We start from the raw sequence: 12,225 nt of genomic DNA, 5'->3' as shown, positions 1-12,225 counted from the left end.
ATAGACAATCAACCGAGAAGGTCAATTTATAAAATAGATAAAAAGCTGTTTACACCATCTACTATAAATGTGATGTTTGGAGCAAAAAATCAGTAGTGTTCAGCTAATACTAAAACAGGAAATCATTTAATATCAATTGATATTAAATTGGCACAATTGAACTAAATTAATGTAAAATGATTTGGTATGGAGCCCAATTTTTCTATTACTTTAAGTGGAATTTTGCATTAACTTATAGAACTGTAAATTTTCCACTACTCCCTATTTAATGTTCTAGCTGCATCATTCTGTCACTTGAATCTATTAAAAACTGTATAACGTCCTACCAAAGATGGTCTATAAAAGAAATGAAAATTTATTTTGAATAGTATTCCACTCCCCAAAGCTTTAGAGGTTTAAGTAAAAACGTCTCAGATTTTATTTCTTGTTATTGATATTTAGATATTTCTGTTTAACTTTGATTATTCAGTTGATTAAATACACCATAACTCAAAGTTGCAGGAAAAAACCAGTAAGCACAGAGCATGGGAGAGAAACTAAGACACAGGCGTGGAAGGAATATAATTTAAGGACTGAAAATAATTATACTGCATTTGGAATGCTTTAAAAGGGATATCGGGTGAAATCCCCTCGACTTACACGGCGCTTGCATTATTTCTCATTTGGAAACTGTCTCGTTATCAAATACATTGATTCCTTTTCTTCTAATTGAAAAGTAATTTAATATTAAAGGAGTATCTTAATCAAAATTTTAAGAAACAGAAACGAAGAGCTCTTAACTAAACACTATTGTATGAATCTGGGAATTTCTGTAACAGCAATGGAGACACTGTCATAGGTCACTTCTTCCCGTCCTAGGAAGAGCGGCGCTTCGGAGGGGACAGGCCCTCCCCGAGTCTCTCCCCCGCGTAGAGCTTTCGGCAGCCAAAGGTCCGGGACGCTGGATCCGAAACAAAAAAATAAGAAGGGTGATCAAGACAGCGTTACTGGGGACGAGGAGCCGAAGGGGTGCGCTTTCGCACTTCAAACATCTTGGGGGTGGGAGGAGGCGGGCTAGGAAGGAACCACAATCCTCAACAAAGTCGCGAGGCCGCCCCGCGCACGTCTCCAGGAAGAGGGCGGCTCAGCAGGGCGGCGGGGAACTCGGGCAGGTCCCCCTGACTCCTTCGCCCACATTGCGATTTCCCTCCACTTCGCTCCATGCCGTTTGCTCCCTCCGCCCCAAGAGTCGAGAATAAACGGCTCGGGCGCCCGGCCTAGCCTAGTAGCCCAGTTCCCTCAGTCTCTGGACCCTGGAGAGCGAGCACGTTTTCTGGGAGACGGGCATAGCGGGTTGTAAAGAAAGACATTTTTCACCCCAGTGCCAGGTCTTCCCGGTAGACAATCAACTCGCTTTCTCTCCACACCCGAAGCAAAGAGCAAACAAAACAAAAATTCAAAAGGCAAACCCCTAAGTCACTTAGGATCAGGTGCCAGAGTTAGGCGAGTTGAGTTCTTTTGGTGGGAAGGAGGAGGGACCGCGGGGAAGAGAGGGTCCAGGAACCAGGGCCGAATGGCCCTCGCTGGGGCGTGTCAGAGGGAACGTCGAAGGGTGATGCCAGACAGGGCTGCCACCTCGGGCTGCGCGGGGGGCGGAGGGGCCCGGGGAACGAGTCCCGAGCGAGGCCGGTTTCCGATTTCCCACGGCCCGGGGCTCCGCCGGACATTCCCACCACCCTAGCCTCGACCCCCCAATAAAGAAAGTGGAAACGCGGCCCGGTCCGGCCCGCGGCGGAAGCGCTGCCAAACGAATGAGTAAGGCGGGCGCGGGCACGGCACCTTGTTTACCCCACTCGGCGGCGCGCCCCTGCGGGCGCCTCGTTTGGAGGCGGCGTCGGAGACGCTGAACCCGGCAGGCAGTCGGCCACGATTGGCTGGTGACTGGGAGGAGGACGCTGGGTGGGAGGGCAGGCAGCCTGGCGGTGCAGTGCGGGCTCTCGGCCGCTAGATGCCGCTCCCTCCCAACGGGAGCCGGGCGCGGGTTCGTGGCCGACAGATGGCGCCTGCGCGTTCCATTCGCCTCCAAGTCGCCGAAGAGCGAACACCCCAAACAATCCCGAAGCGCCACCAAAAAAAAAAAAAAAAAAAAAAAAAAAAAAAAACCCGCCGGATCCGACCGCCACTTTCAAAACCCCCCACCGCTCTAGAACCGCGGGAGCTTCCGTCCCTGAGTAGAATTCGAGGGTGTAAAGAAGAGGAAGGGGCAAATATCTTGTACCAGCCCAGGGGGGAGAAGCCCCCGGCCTGAGAAAGAAGGAAGGAGGAGTGGGGGAGGCGAACAGTCTCGTTGCTGCCTCTGTGTACGCTGAGGGGGGAGGTAAGTTATAAAATGGCGGAGGCGAAGCTTCTAGAAGTTTGGAGGGGCACCCGGAGGGCGCGGGGCCCACGGTGAGGTGTGTGTGGTTGAAACAGGGCGCGAGAGGAGTTGGGAGGGAAGGAGCGGGGCCCCCGGGTGCCGGTGAATTTCCCCTCCGCGTCCCTCGGGCCGGCGGCCGCCGCCGAGCGGGGGGCGCAGTCAGGGCGGGAGACTCCGCCTCGTCCCCGCGTAACCCTCGACCCTTCTTTCTCCCTTCGCCCCCCAACTTGCTCCCTGCACACTAGCGAGGAACTTCCAGCCCCCTGCCTCCCTACCTCCTACTCCTAGAGTGGCTTTCTACCGCACGACGCTGCTTTTCGACTACCCTGGCGGAAGATTTTCTCTTCCTTCCCTCGCCCAACTCTCCCTCGGGGCCTCTCCGGAGACCCCCCCATGGGTGGCCCAAAATGGAGAACGCGGAGCAGCGCAAGATGGAGGCTCCGCTTCTCGGTGTAGCGTTAGATTTAGGTGCCTTTTCTCCGGCAGGCTCTTAAGGCTCGGAGAGCCGGAGCTGGAGGTGGGGTGGGGTGCGAGCCGTAGTCGGGGGAGGAAAGCCGGGGAGGCTGTGGTCGGGGTGGGGGAGAGCGCGGTGTCGCGGTGAGGGGAAGGAAGCGAGCAAAATGGTGGTGCTGGGAACCTAGGGGGGAGGGGAGGAGAGGAGTCTCAGTTGTGTATATTTGGGCCTCGGACCGAGGGAGGCGAGGGAAAATCTACTCTGATCACACCCCTCCCTCGTGCCCCCTCCCTTCTCCCTTCCCCTCCTTCCTTTTCTCCCTCCCTCCACTCCCTCCCTCTCTTCCTCCCTTCCTAGAGAGGGAACAACATTCATGTGACGGGCCCCTCTGCTTCTCCCCCGCCCCATCATCTCCAGCGCGTGGTGGGGGAACTGCTTGGGAAAGCGATTGGCATCGATCTCTCCATCCCTTCCGAGGCCCGACTTCGGTCAGTTTTCTTCGGGCACCAATTTTATAAATAGGTTGGTGTCTGGCGGTGTTGGCCCCCGCGTGCAGACCTTGCCCCGAAGGGGGCCCTGCCTGCCGGGCATGTGAGGAGGGGGGAAGGGCGGGAGTGGAAGGCTGTTTGTTGGGGGGTTTTGGCGCCACTTTTGTTTTAGTTTTAGTGCTGCTTTTCGTTCCCACCCCCACCCGCACTGTCTTTCTCAAGGCACGAACTGAGCCGATCCTTGCCCCAGGTAGGCAGCTTCTGCTTTTTCCCTCCACACTTTTATTCTTGCTTGGGGTTGACTTTCTTTTTTCTTCTTTCACGTACCCGGCGATCTGTGGACGGCGATTTGGGGACGAAAAGGGTCGGATGGGCCATAGGAGAGAGAAGGTGTGGGAAACAGCATCAAGTAGTTCCGCAAAACTTTGAGCCCCGTTCCCATTTTCTTCTGGCCTATATTCGTGAACGTATTGTTGATTTCTGCCCCCCTTTTTTTTTCGTCGCGAGAATGTCGTTTTGCCTTTAGTTTTTTATAAACCGCTGTACTTTCGACATTTACTTTCCACTCCCCCTTCGTGTATATGTCATTTTATTTTTAATCCTGAACTGTAATGGGTTTTATCGTGTGATTTTTCGTGCTGCAGTGTTCAGCTTTAATTTTTAATATTGCATTAGTAGTTTCATCCGGTTTGTGAGACTTTCTCCTCCGTGGCCTAGAAATGTTTTATATGTTGTTGGTGAACATTGTCTTTCTTTCCCCGGGGCCGGCCCCCCCCCCCCCCCCCCAGTAAAGCCCCATCTTCCCCTCACACCGGAGTGTAAATTCAATACCCCTTTTCTCCCACGGACCGCCGTATTTCACAGCAGCCACACCCTGTATTTGTCTCTGTGGATTGGACTCATTATCAGCTTAATTTAGTGACTCTTAAACCACCATGATGGGACTTGCTTAAGCACGAAGCTTCTTTTCCTGTTTAGTCCTAGTGGTTAGTGTTGAAAGAGGAATAATCGAGGTTTCTTGATGAAACCTGGTGCGGTCCAACCTCTGCCTTTTTTCTGTTGTCTTTTTTCCTACTCCGGGCTGTTGGCGGTGTCAGCACCGCTGCTGGGGGCGGGGGTGGAGGGGAGAAAGAGTCGGGTTACCGAAGTGCGTCATTCCTGGCTCTAGCAGGGCCTGCTCGGGAGCTGCTGGTGTTTGTTACTGTCCTCGCAGCACTTTCCTGCCAACCTTCTCTCTGTGCGTATTGGATAGGAGCAAAAGCAGGAGGCGGTCTCTTAATTCTATCTGTAGCCTAGCGCGTTGCATTTAAGGGTATATGTGAACTTATTTAAAAAAAAAAAACGGCCCTGGAAAGTGGATACATTTCTATTTAATGACATACAATTCAGGTAGTTTAGACTTGCTTTCACCTATTTTCCACTGAACGGTGGGGTTAATTTTGAACATTTTAAACCACTTACGTTAAAATGCCTGGTTTTCTTTCTACATTGATATCAATCTATAATTAGGGATCAGAAGGACCAGTTAAGGCATAAGTGTTCAGCGGTTTTTCAAGTGGTTGAATTGTAATTTTATGACACATTATGTTAAATAGTCTGGTTTTTTCCTTTTGAGCCAAGGTGCTACGTGAATGCAAGCTAATTGCAGATGTTTAAGTTCATTTTCATCACGTACCCTTTTAGGTATAATTTTAAATATGTCTTTTGGATCTTATGGGTTTCGTTAAAATTCTCAGAGATGGCTATTTCTTTGTTTTTAACTGAATTCTTAAAGAAATTTTGCCACTTAACAAGGAGTTGTGTGGGGTGGCCGTACAGTTACATTGTTAGATTCTTGACTTCCTGCTAGTCTTTGATACTTTTATTATTTTTCGATTTTTCTCAGTGTCCTTACTGAGCACAGTCTTCCTTTTAATTCTTTTTTGGAGATAATAATTGGGGGAGGGAGTGGTGGGAGGTAGAGATGAAACAAAAGTGGCCTTGAGTTTGATGATTGTGGCTGGATGGTGAGTATAGGAGAGCTCATTGTACTATTCTGTCTATTCACACTTTTGTGTGTCCTTGAAAATTTCCATAATTAAACAAAAAATTTTGAAGGAAAAATTTCAAATTGTCTTGCAATTTTGGTGTAATGACTTAGTTTTGTATTTACATGTCAGTTATTTGCATGGGAAACTTGGCCTGGTGTATAAGTACACAATACCTATATACAAACTTTCAAAAAAAATTTAAATAGAACCAGTATAGAATAAGCAACATAAATGCTTACAAATTGGTTGAACTTTAAATGTTTGTAACGTAGTCTGTGTGTGTTCTACTTTTAGTTTCTTTTTTAATCTTTTGAAAACAGGAAAATTCCATTAGAAAATTTTGCAAATTCTGCTTGGTGTCTATTTCATTAAGTTGGAGTTACAGTGAGTCAGTAAGAGAGGGATTTACTATTAATAGGAGGGGCTTTGGCACTTGGAATAAGTGACAGTGGAAGGGATTCAGTGCCCTAGGGAGCATTCCTGGTAGGAAGATCGAGGTAGGAGTTGAAATCAGTTTCAGTATTTGGTGTTTAATGAATGGGTAGAGAAGAGGATTGGGAAAGAAATGTACTTCTTAGCCATTCTTTCCCACTGTGAAATGGCTCGCATTCTAAGGTATCAGAGACTAGCAGTGGGGGTGGGGTAGGTTCTTTTTTTAACTGATATGAAAATGAATGTTTACATATAAAATAAGTTGTCTTCCCCCCTTAAATGATCCGATGCTATAAATAGTTAAAAATTGATAAGTAAAATATTTGAATATTTTGGATTAACAACACTCTGACCATTACCCGTCAACAGTAAAATAAAAGTGCATTGCAATTAAGACCCTCTCAGTCTCCTTAATTAGTGTATTTGTGAATTGCTCCTAAATTCTTTGAAGGTAAGTGCCTTATTTTCTGCAGTTTTGTGTTGTTCAGTGTCAGATTTTTCCCCCATGAGGTGTATTTTTGAATATATGTCAGAGTTCCAAAATAATGGATATTTTAATTTTTATGTTGGGTGAAGTGTGTTCCCTAATCATTATTAAAACAAAATTCTACCCTAGTCTGGGAAAGGACAGTTCATAACTGTTAATATTAGTTTGTCTGTATATTTTGTATTCAACATTTTAGCTTTAGAAGGATGTTAAGACAGATTACATATTTTGAATTATTTGTATGCAAATAATCTTAAGTAGATGATGAGGATTGTGACTTCAAATTTATTTTATTATGGTGAGGCAACAGCTAAACTAACCCAGTAAATTATGAGTTTGGTAACTTTGAAGTCTATTTATAGTTAGGATTTTTTAAAATCCCAAACACTCAAGATTTTACCTTCTTTTATTTCCTCTTTTGACCTTACTGGTTTAAGTGATTGCCTGAGGACCTATGAATTAAAATGGGTGGAGTGGGGTGGGGGTCAGGCTCAGGCTGAAATTATCCGTAGGGAATATAGGGTTAGATGTGAAAAAACGCCTTGGACAGTTGAGTAATGCTTAATATTCTGCGTATTTAACTGATGCCACCCACGCTCATGAGTGGGAAGGGAGTAAACAGTGAATAGCATATTCTTTTTGCTTTGCGTTCTTTATAATAGATGGAAGACTTCAGTTTTTGATGCTGCAAGTTAACTTTGGATCTTAAAATTTTACATTAGATGGACTCAATGATTTGTCTATTACATCTCAGTGGGATAATATTCATATCTCTTTAATGTTGTGACTTTTTGTGTCTCACGTGTTTAAAAAAAAACCCTGATCTTGAATTAGCGCTTTGAAATTGGTATAAGTCGATTATTCAGACTTGAACATGACAGTTTACTGTACGGTGGTGCACTACTGTTAGGGAGTTGGGGAGCATAGCAAAGGAAAGGGATGGTCCCAGTTAGCTGTGGGTATCAGTATATACTGAAAGGTGATGAATCGCTGGAGAGTAAAGAAGAAACTTTAAAGGTACAGGTTATTTTAAAAGTTCTTTACATTTTCTGTTTGTAATTTTCTACATTGGGTATATATTTGGAACTTTTAATTTGTGGTTAAACATTGTCCCTGTATAATAATTCTATGTATCTTCAGCTATCTTGAGCAGTGGTTATTGCATGTTCTGTTTGGCAAAGATATGTGAGAAAACAAAATTGTCAGTTTTATTTTTTTCAGTCTCCTGAGTTGCCTCCTTTGCATTTAATTTAACCAAATTTTATATTTCTTCAGTGTAAGCGGCGTTGCTTGGTGGAGTCTTAAGTTTTGTATATGTGCATTAAAAAAATACATCCTCTTGGGGCCGGCCCGGTGGCGCAGCAGTTAAGTTCGCACGTTCTGCTTCTTGGCGGCCCGGGGTTCGCTGGTTCGGATCCCGGGTGCGGACATGGCACTGCTTGGCAGCCATACTGTGGTAGGCGTCCCACGTATAAACTAGAGGAAGATGGGCACAGATGTTAGCTCAGAGCCAGGCTTCCTCAGCAAAAAGAGGAGGACTGGCAGTAGTTAGCTGAGGGCTAATCTTCCTCCAAAAAAACACAAAAAACAAAAAAACAAAAAAATACATCCTCTTGAGCAGTTGTGATAATCTCCTACTGTTTTTAATGTATGCTTCCTCTAGTTCTATCTTTGATACTAACCAGAAGAAAATAAGTCTTTGCACATGGTTAGTCTAGTCAAGAGATTATTGAAATTGTTTTAAACTCTCTGCTCCCCCAAAGGAAGGGAGGGTGAATAATGTCAGTGGTCTGTTCTTTTTTATTATTTTCATTGGAAAAGGCATGACTGGCCTTGATGAGACAAACTAGGGAGATTTCTGTGAGCTCTAATGTACAACTCAAATGTAAAATTACTTTATAAAAAATAAATTGTTTAAATTCTGTTGAATATTGTTAGAGGGGAAAAAGAAGTAAGTCCTGTTTACACTTTTGTGGGGACGACATTTGTTGTAATGGGATTTGACCTATAACTTGTTGAATCCTGAGAAACTCTAAGAAACTCTTAATTTAGTTGCCATTTGAGTTCCTTTTGAATGCCAGTAACTGTGCTATGTGTGTTTTTTGTTTTTGTTTTTGTTTTTTTTTGAGGAAGATTAGCACTCAGCTAACTACTGCCAATCCTCCTCTTTTTGCTGAGGAAGACTGGCTCTGAGCTAACATCCGTGCCCATCTTCCTCTCCTTTATACGTGGGATGCCTACCACAGTATGGCTTTTGCCAAGCGGTGCCATGTCCGCACCTGGGATCCAAACCGCTAGAGCCTGGGCCACCAAGAAGCAGAACGTGCAAACTTAACCGCTGCACCACTGGGCCGGCCCCTGTGCTGTGTGTTTTAATGTATTCTTTAATCTTCTTGGTTTCCTTGCAAGATAGGTGGTTATCATCATTTTACAGATGGGGAAATTGAGGTTCTTAGAGAATAAAAGACTTGTCACATGATAATAGTTGACAGCCTGAATTCACACCCAAATTAGTTTGGCCTCGAAAACCTTCGTGCTTTTTTTGTCAAGGTCAGTAGTTTCCCTTAACTGGTTTAGGTCTTGGGTTATCTATCACCAGAAAGCAAGTATCATTTTGATGTTACAAAAGAAAGATTTTTTTTTCATGTATAGTGCAAGGTAAATGCAGTTTTTTTTTTTTTTCTGAGAAAGATTGGCTCTGAGCTAACATCTGTTGCCACTCTTCCTCTTTTTGCTTGAGGGAGATTTGTGCAGAGCTAACATCTGTACCAATCTTCTATTTTGTATATGGGTCGCTGCCATAGCTTGGCTGCTGATGAGTGGTGTAGGTCCACCCCCAGGAAGTGACTCAGGGCCGCTGAAGCAGAGTGCTCTGAACTTAACCACTAGGCCACTGGACTGACCCTTAAAAGCAGATTTTTACACAGGTTTGGGTGAGTTGCTGCCTGGTGAAAGGTCTAAATTATGTTTTATGCTAATAGTAGAAATAGTTGAAGTAAATCTGAGCTTTGGTTTTGTTTGAGTATGCTCATTGGACAAAAGTTTGTGGGACAATATGTTGAGTTTTATTCTTTATTTTTTGGAGTCATACTGTGGTAGGTAGAATGGTTTTGCTGATTTTTTTTTCCTTTGTATCACCTGTGCTCTCTATACAGAATGGAGGCTAAGCATGTCTGAGAACAGTTCCCCAATCATTCTGCTTCTTTATTGAGTGGTTAGATTTGAAATAAAAATTTAGGTGATTCTTTTTTAATTCATTGTTCTACTTGGTTCTGTTGGGATTTTTTAAATTTAATGGTGCCTTAAAAATATTCTCTTTCCGGGGCTGGCCTGGTGTCACAGCGAGCGGTTAAAGTTAGCACGTTCTGTTTCGGTGGCCTGGGGTTCACTGGTTCGGATCCCGGGTACAGATGTGGCGCCGCTTGTCAAGTCATGCTGTGGCAGGTGTCCCACATATTAAAAAAAGTAGAGGAAGATGGGCATGGATGTTAGCTCAGGGCCAGTCTTCTTCAGCAAAAAGAGGAGGATTGGCAGCGGATGTTAGCTCAGGGCTAATCTTCCTCAAAAAAAAAAAAATTCCCTTTCCTTTTAAGTGTTAGTATTTCTCCTGTTTGTTTCTGCTTTATATTCTAGTTCATCTTTTCACTTTATTACCTGATAAAAATAGAACAAGAAAATTTAATAGTTAATATTGGTGCCTTGTATTTTTAGGTTCATTAGTGGTCAGAATCTTGGTCTCAGCTTTCTTTGCTTTTCCTCTTTTTCTTTCCTGCTTTTCATAAACTATAACTAGAATTTTCTCATCTGAAGCAATGCTAGATTTTGGATATCTGGCCTAAGATAAATTAGTGGACATGAGGTATATCTGAATGTATTAGTGCTTTTCATAGCCATGAGTCTAATTCATATATTTTATGTTAATCATTCCCTTAAGCTTCATTCTGTAGGAAATAGTTTTTCCAGGTGATGCAGTCTTCTACTCAGACTTTTCATTCAATAGTCTTTTCATCCATATTTGCCCCTTTGTATTCCAAGAATACCAAGACCCTAGTGTTCCACAACAGAATTATTCCCCAAGGCATCCATTGTATGTAATGAATTAGTTTCTCTCCTCTGCATCTAGAAAGACACGGGTTCTGTACTATTCCTGGGAGAATTCAGGAAATTGTTACTGAAATTATTTTCTGAGTTCTGTGGTTAACATGAGGAACCCTGGTTGAGAAAGGCTACTAGAATATTAAGGGACTTGGTTTGGCACCAAGCAAAGTTTTGCTTTCAGTTACTTTCTTGTCAGTAACCCTAATATAGTCTCTACTAAAACTTATGTATGCTAAAATGTGAGCGCACTTGATCATATTGCCATCTCTTTGGGTTAAATTGGTTAGTGTTGATTTCAAGCAGTCAGTGTTACGTAGTTGTTTTAAAGAATTGAATATGGGCAGTTAAATGCCTAAGTTTATTTGTAAAAAGGAATATTGTAGGAGCTCTGTTCATTATACGGTTCAAAACCTTTTATAAAAAGCCTTTGATGGTGACTAACATTAACAATAGCTGACACTAACTGAACTCTTACTATGTGCCAGCCCACTGTTGCAAATGCCTTACATGTATTAGCTCATTTAATTTCCGTAACCTTATTGAGGTGGGATGACCGTATGATAAATTGTTCAAACCAGGATACTTTTTGAGAGTGAAAGGGGGCACTAACTGGATGGCATGCTGGGATAATAGTATAAACCAGTAGTGTCCCAGATAAACTAGGATTTGTGATGACCGTAATTAATACCCCCTTTTTCAGAAGAGGAAACCAAAGCATCAGGAGGCCAAGCAGCTTGCCCAATTAGTAAGTGGTAGGAAGGAATTCGAAACTCCTACAGGGAGAATTCTTTGGGGCGTGAAAGTGATTTAAATTACTTTGCCTATTCTGAGAGTTTATTTTTACTCTTTTGGAAGAGTTTTTATTGATACGGGGTCAATAGTAAAAGACAAGATACATTGTTTTTTAAAGTCCAGTAGAATTTCCGTTTGGCTGTTTTCAAGTGACTTGAATGATTATGTCTTAATGTTGAAAAGCAACTTCCCTGAGGGCCGCCTAAATAAAAAAAAGAGAAAACTCCAAGATAATTACTTTTACTGTTTACACCTGTGTTTCGTTTTCCTTCCATGTTATTCAGACTCCCTTTACCATTTTCTTAGGAGGAAATATGTATTGTATGATATTTCATGAGGGTTCTTATGTGGAAAATTTCTTCTGAGAAAAAAGCTGAAAGAGAAATAATTTTGTGACTAGGGAGAAGTTGTATTAGAAAAGAAAGAAAAAGGTCCAGTTTAGAGACTTATCTGAAGTTAAACTCATTCTGTAACATAATTTGAGAGTTAAGTCTTGTTGAGATTGATGTGTCATTTCATAAAATTACTAGTTCTCTTTTATTTTTGAAGACTTTTGTAGTTGCTTTGTATTCCAGGCCTATTTATGTTTGTGGTACCTCTCACCCGCCAAAAATGATTACTGTAGGTGAATTCAAACATTTGGAGAAATGATTTCAGCATAATTGCAAATTCACTATGTTGTAAACGAAGATTTTCCTCCTCTTTATCTTTTAGTGGAGGTGAGTGGTAGAGAGCTGATCTTAAGAGGACTTCGAGTTGTGGTTTTATACTTGGTTATTTTAATATTTCATTGAGGAATTTGTGTGGTTTTTTCCTCCTAGCTACTTCACTTTTGGAGGTTTTGTTGGTGTCACTATCTTATAAACAACTGAGAGGTTATTAAGTAGGTCTAGTCAATTTTTAAGCCTTTTATTTAGTTCATTAAAGCCGTCATGAAGTTGGAAGAGAGGATTGCATTTCTGACCAGATGCAGGAATTTGTGGGCTGCATAGTGACTGGTAGACAAAAGGTTATTTTTTGTGGATTTAATTTACTATATGAAATTAATA

The 12,225-nt window shown here is 42.9% G+C and overlaps 1 protein-coding gene across 5 annotated transcripts in view; it reads left to right on the top strand.

Moving 5' to 3' along the window:
* The first annotated feature begins 2,125 nt into the window (after positions 1-2,125).
* STAG2 (stromal antigen 2) overlaps positions 2,126-12,225 on the top strand; it is a 118,501-nt gene continuing 108,401 nt past the window's right edge. The window contains exon 1 of one of the 5 annotated variants that reach the window (XM_046673028.1): positions 2,126-2,356. The gene's annotated coding sequence lies outside the window, so the exon portion shown is untranslated. Of the gene's footprint in view, positions 2,357-2,413; positions 2,433-3,176; positions 3,372-12,225 lie in introns of those variants that run through there. The other 4 variants (XM_046673030.1, XM_046673029.1, XM_046673027.1 and 1 more) reach the window with 4 other exon arrangements.

The sequence above is a fragment of the Equus quagga genome, chromosome 10 (genome assembly GCF_021613505.1).
Source record: "Equus quagga isolate Etosha38 chromosome 10, UCLA_HA_Equagga_1.0, whole genome shotgun sequence".
Lineage (NCBI taxonomy): Eukaryota > Metazoa > Chordata > Mammalia > Perissodactyla > Equidae > Equus > Equus quagga.
This window is presented reverse-complemented; position numbering and strand designations above follow the sequence as displayed.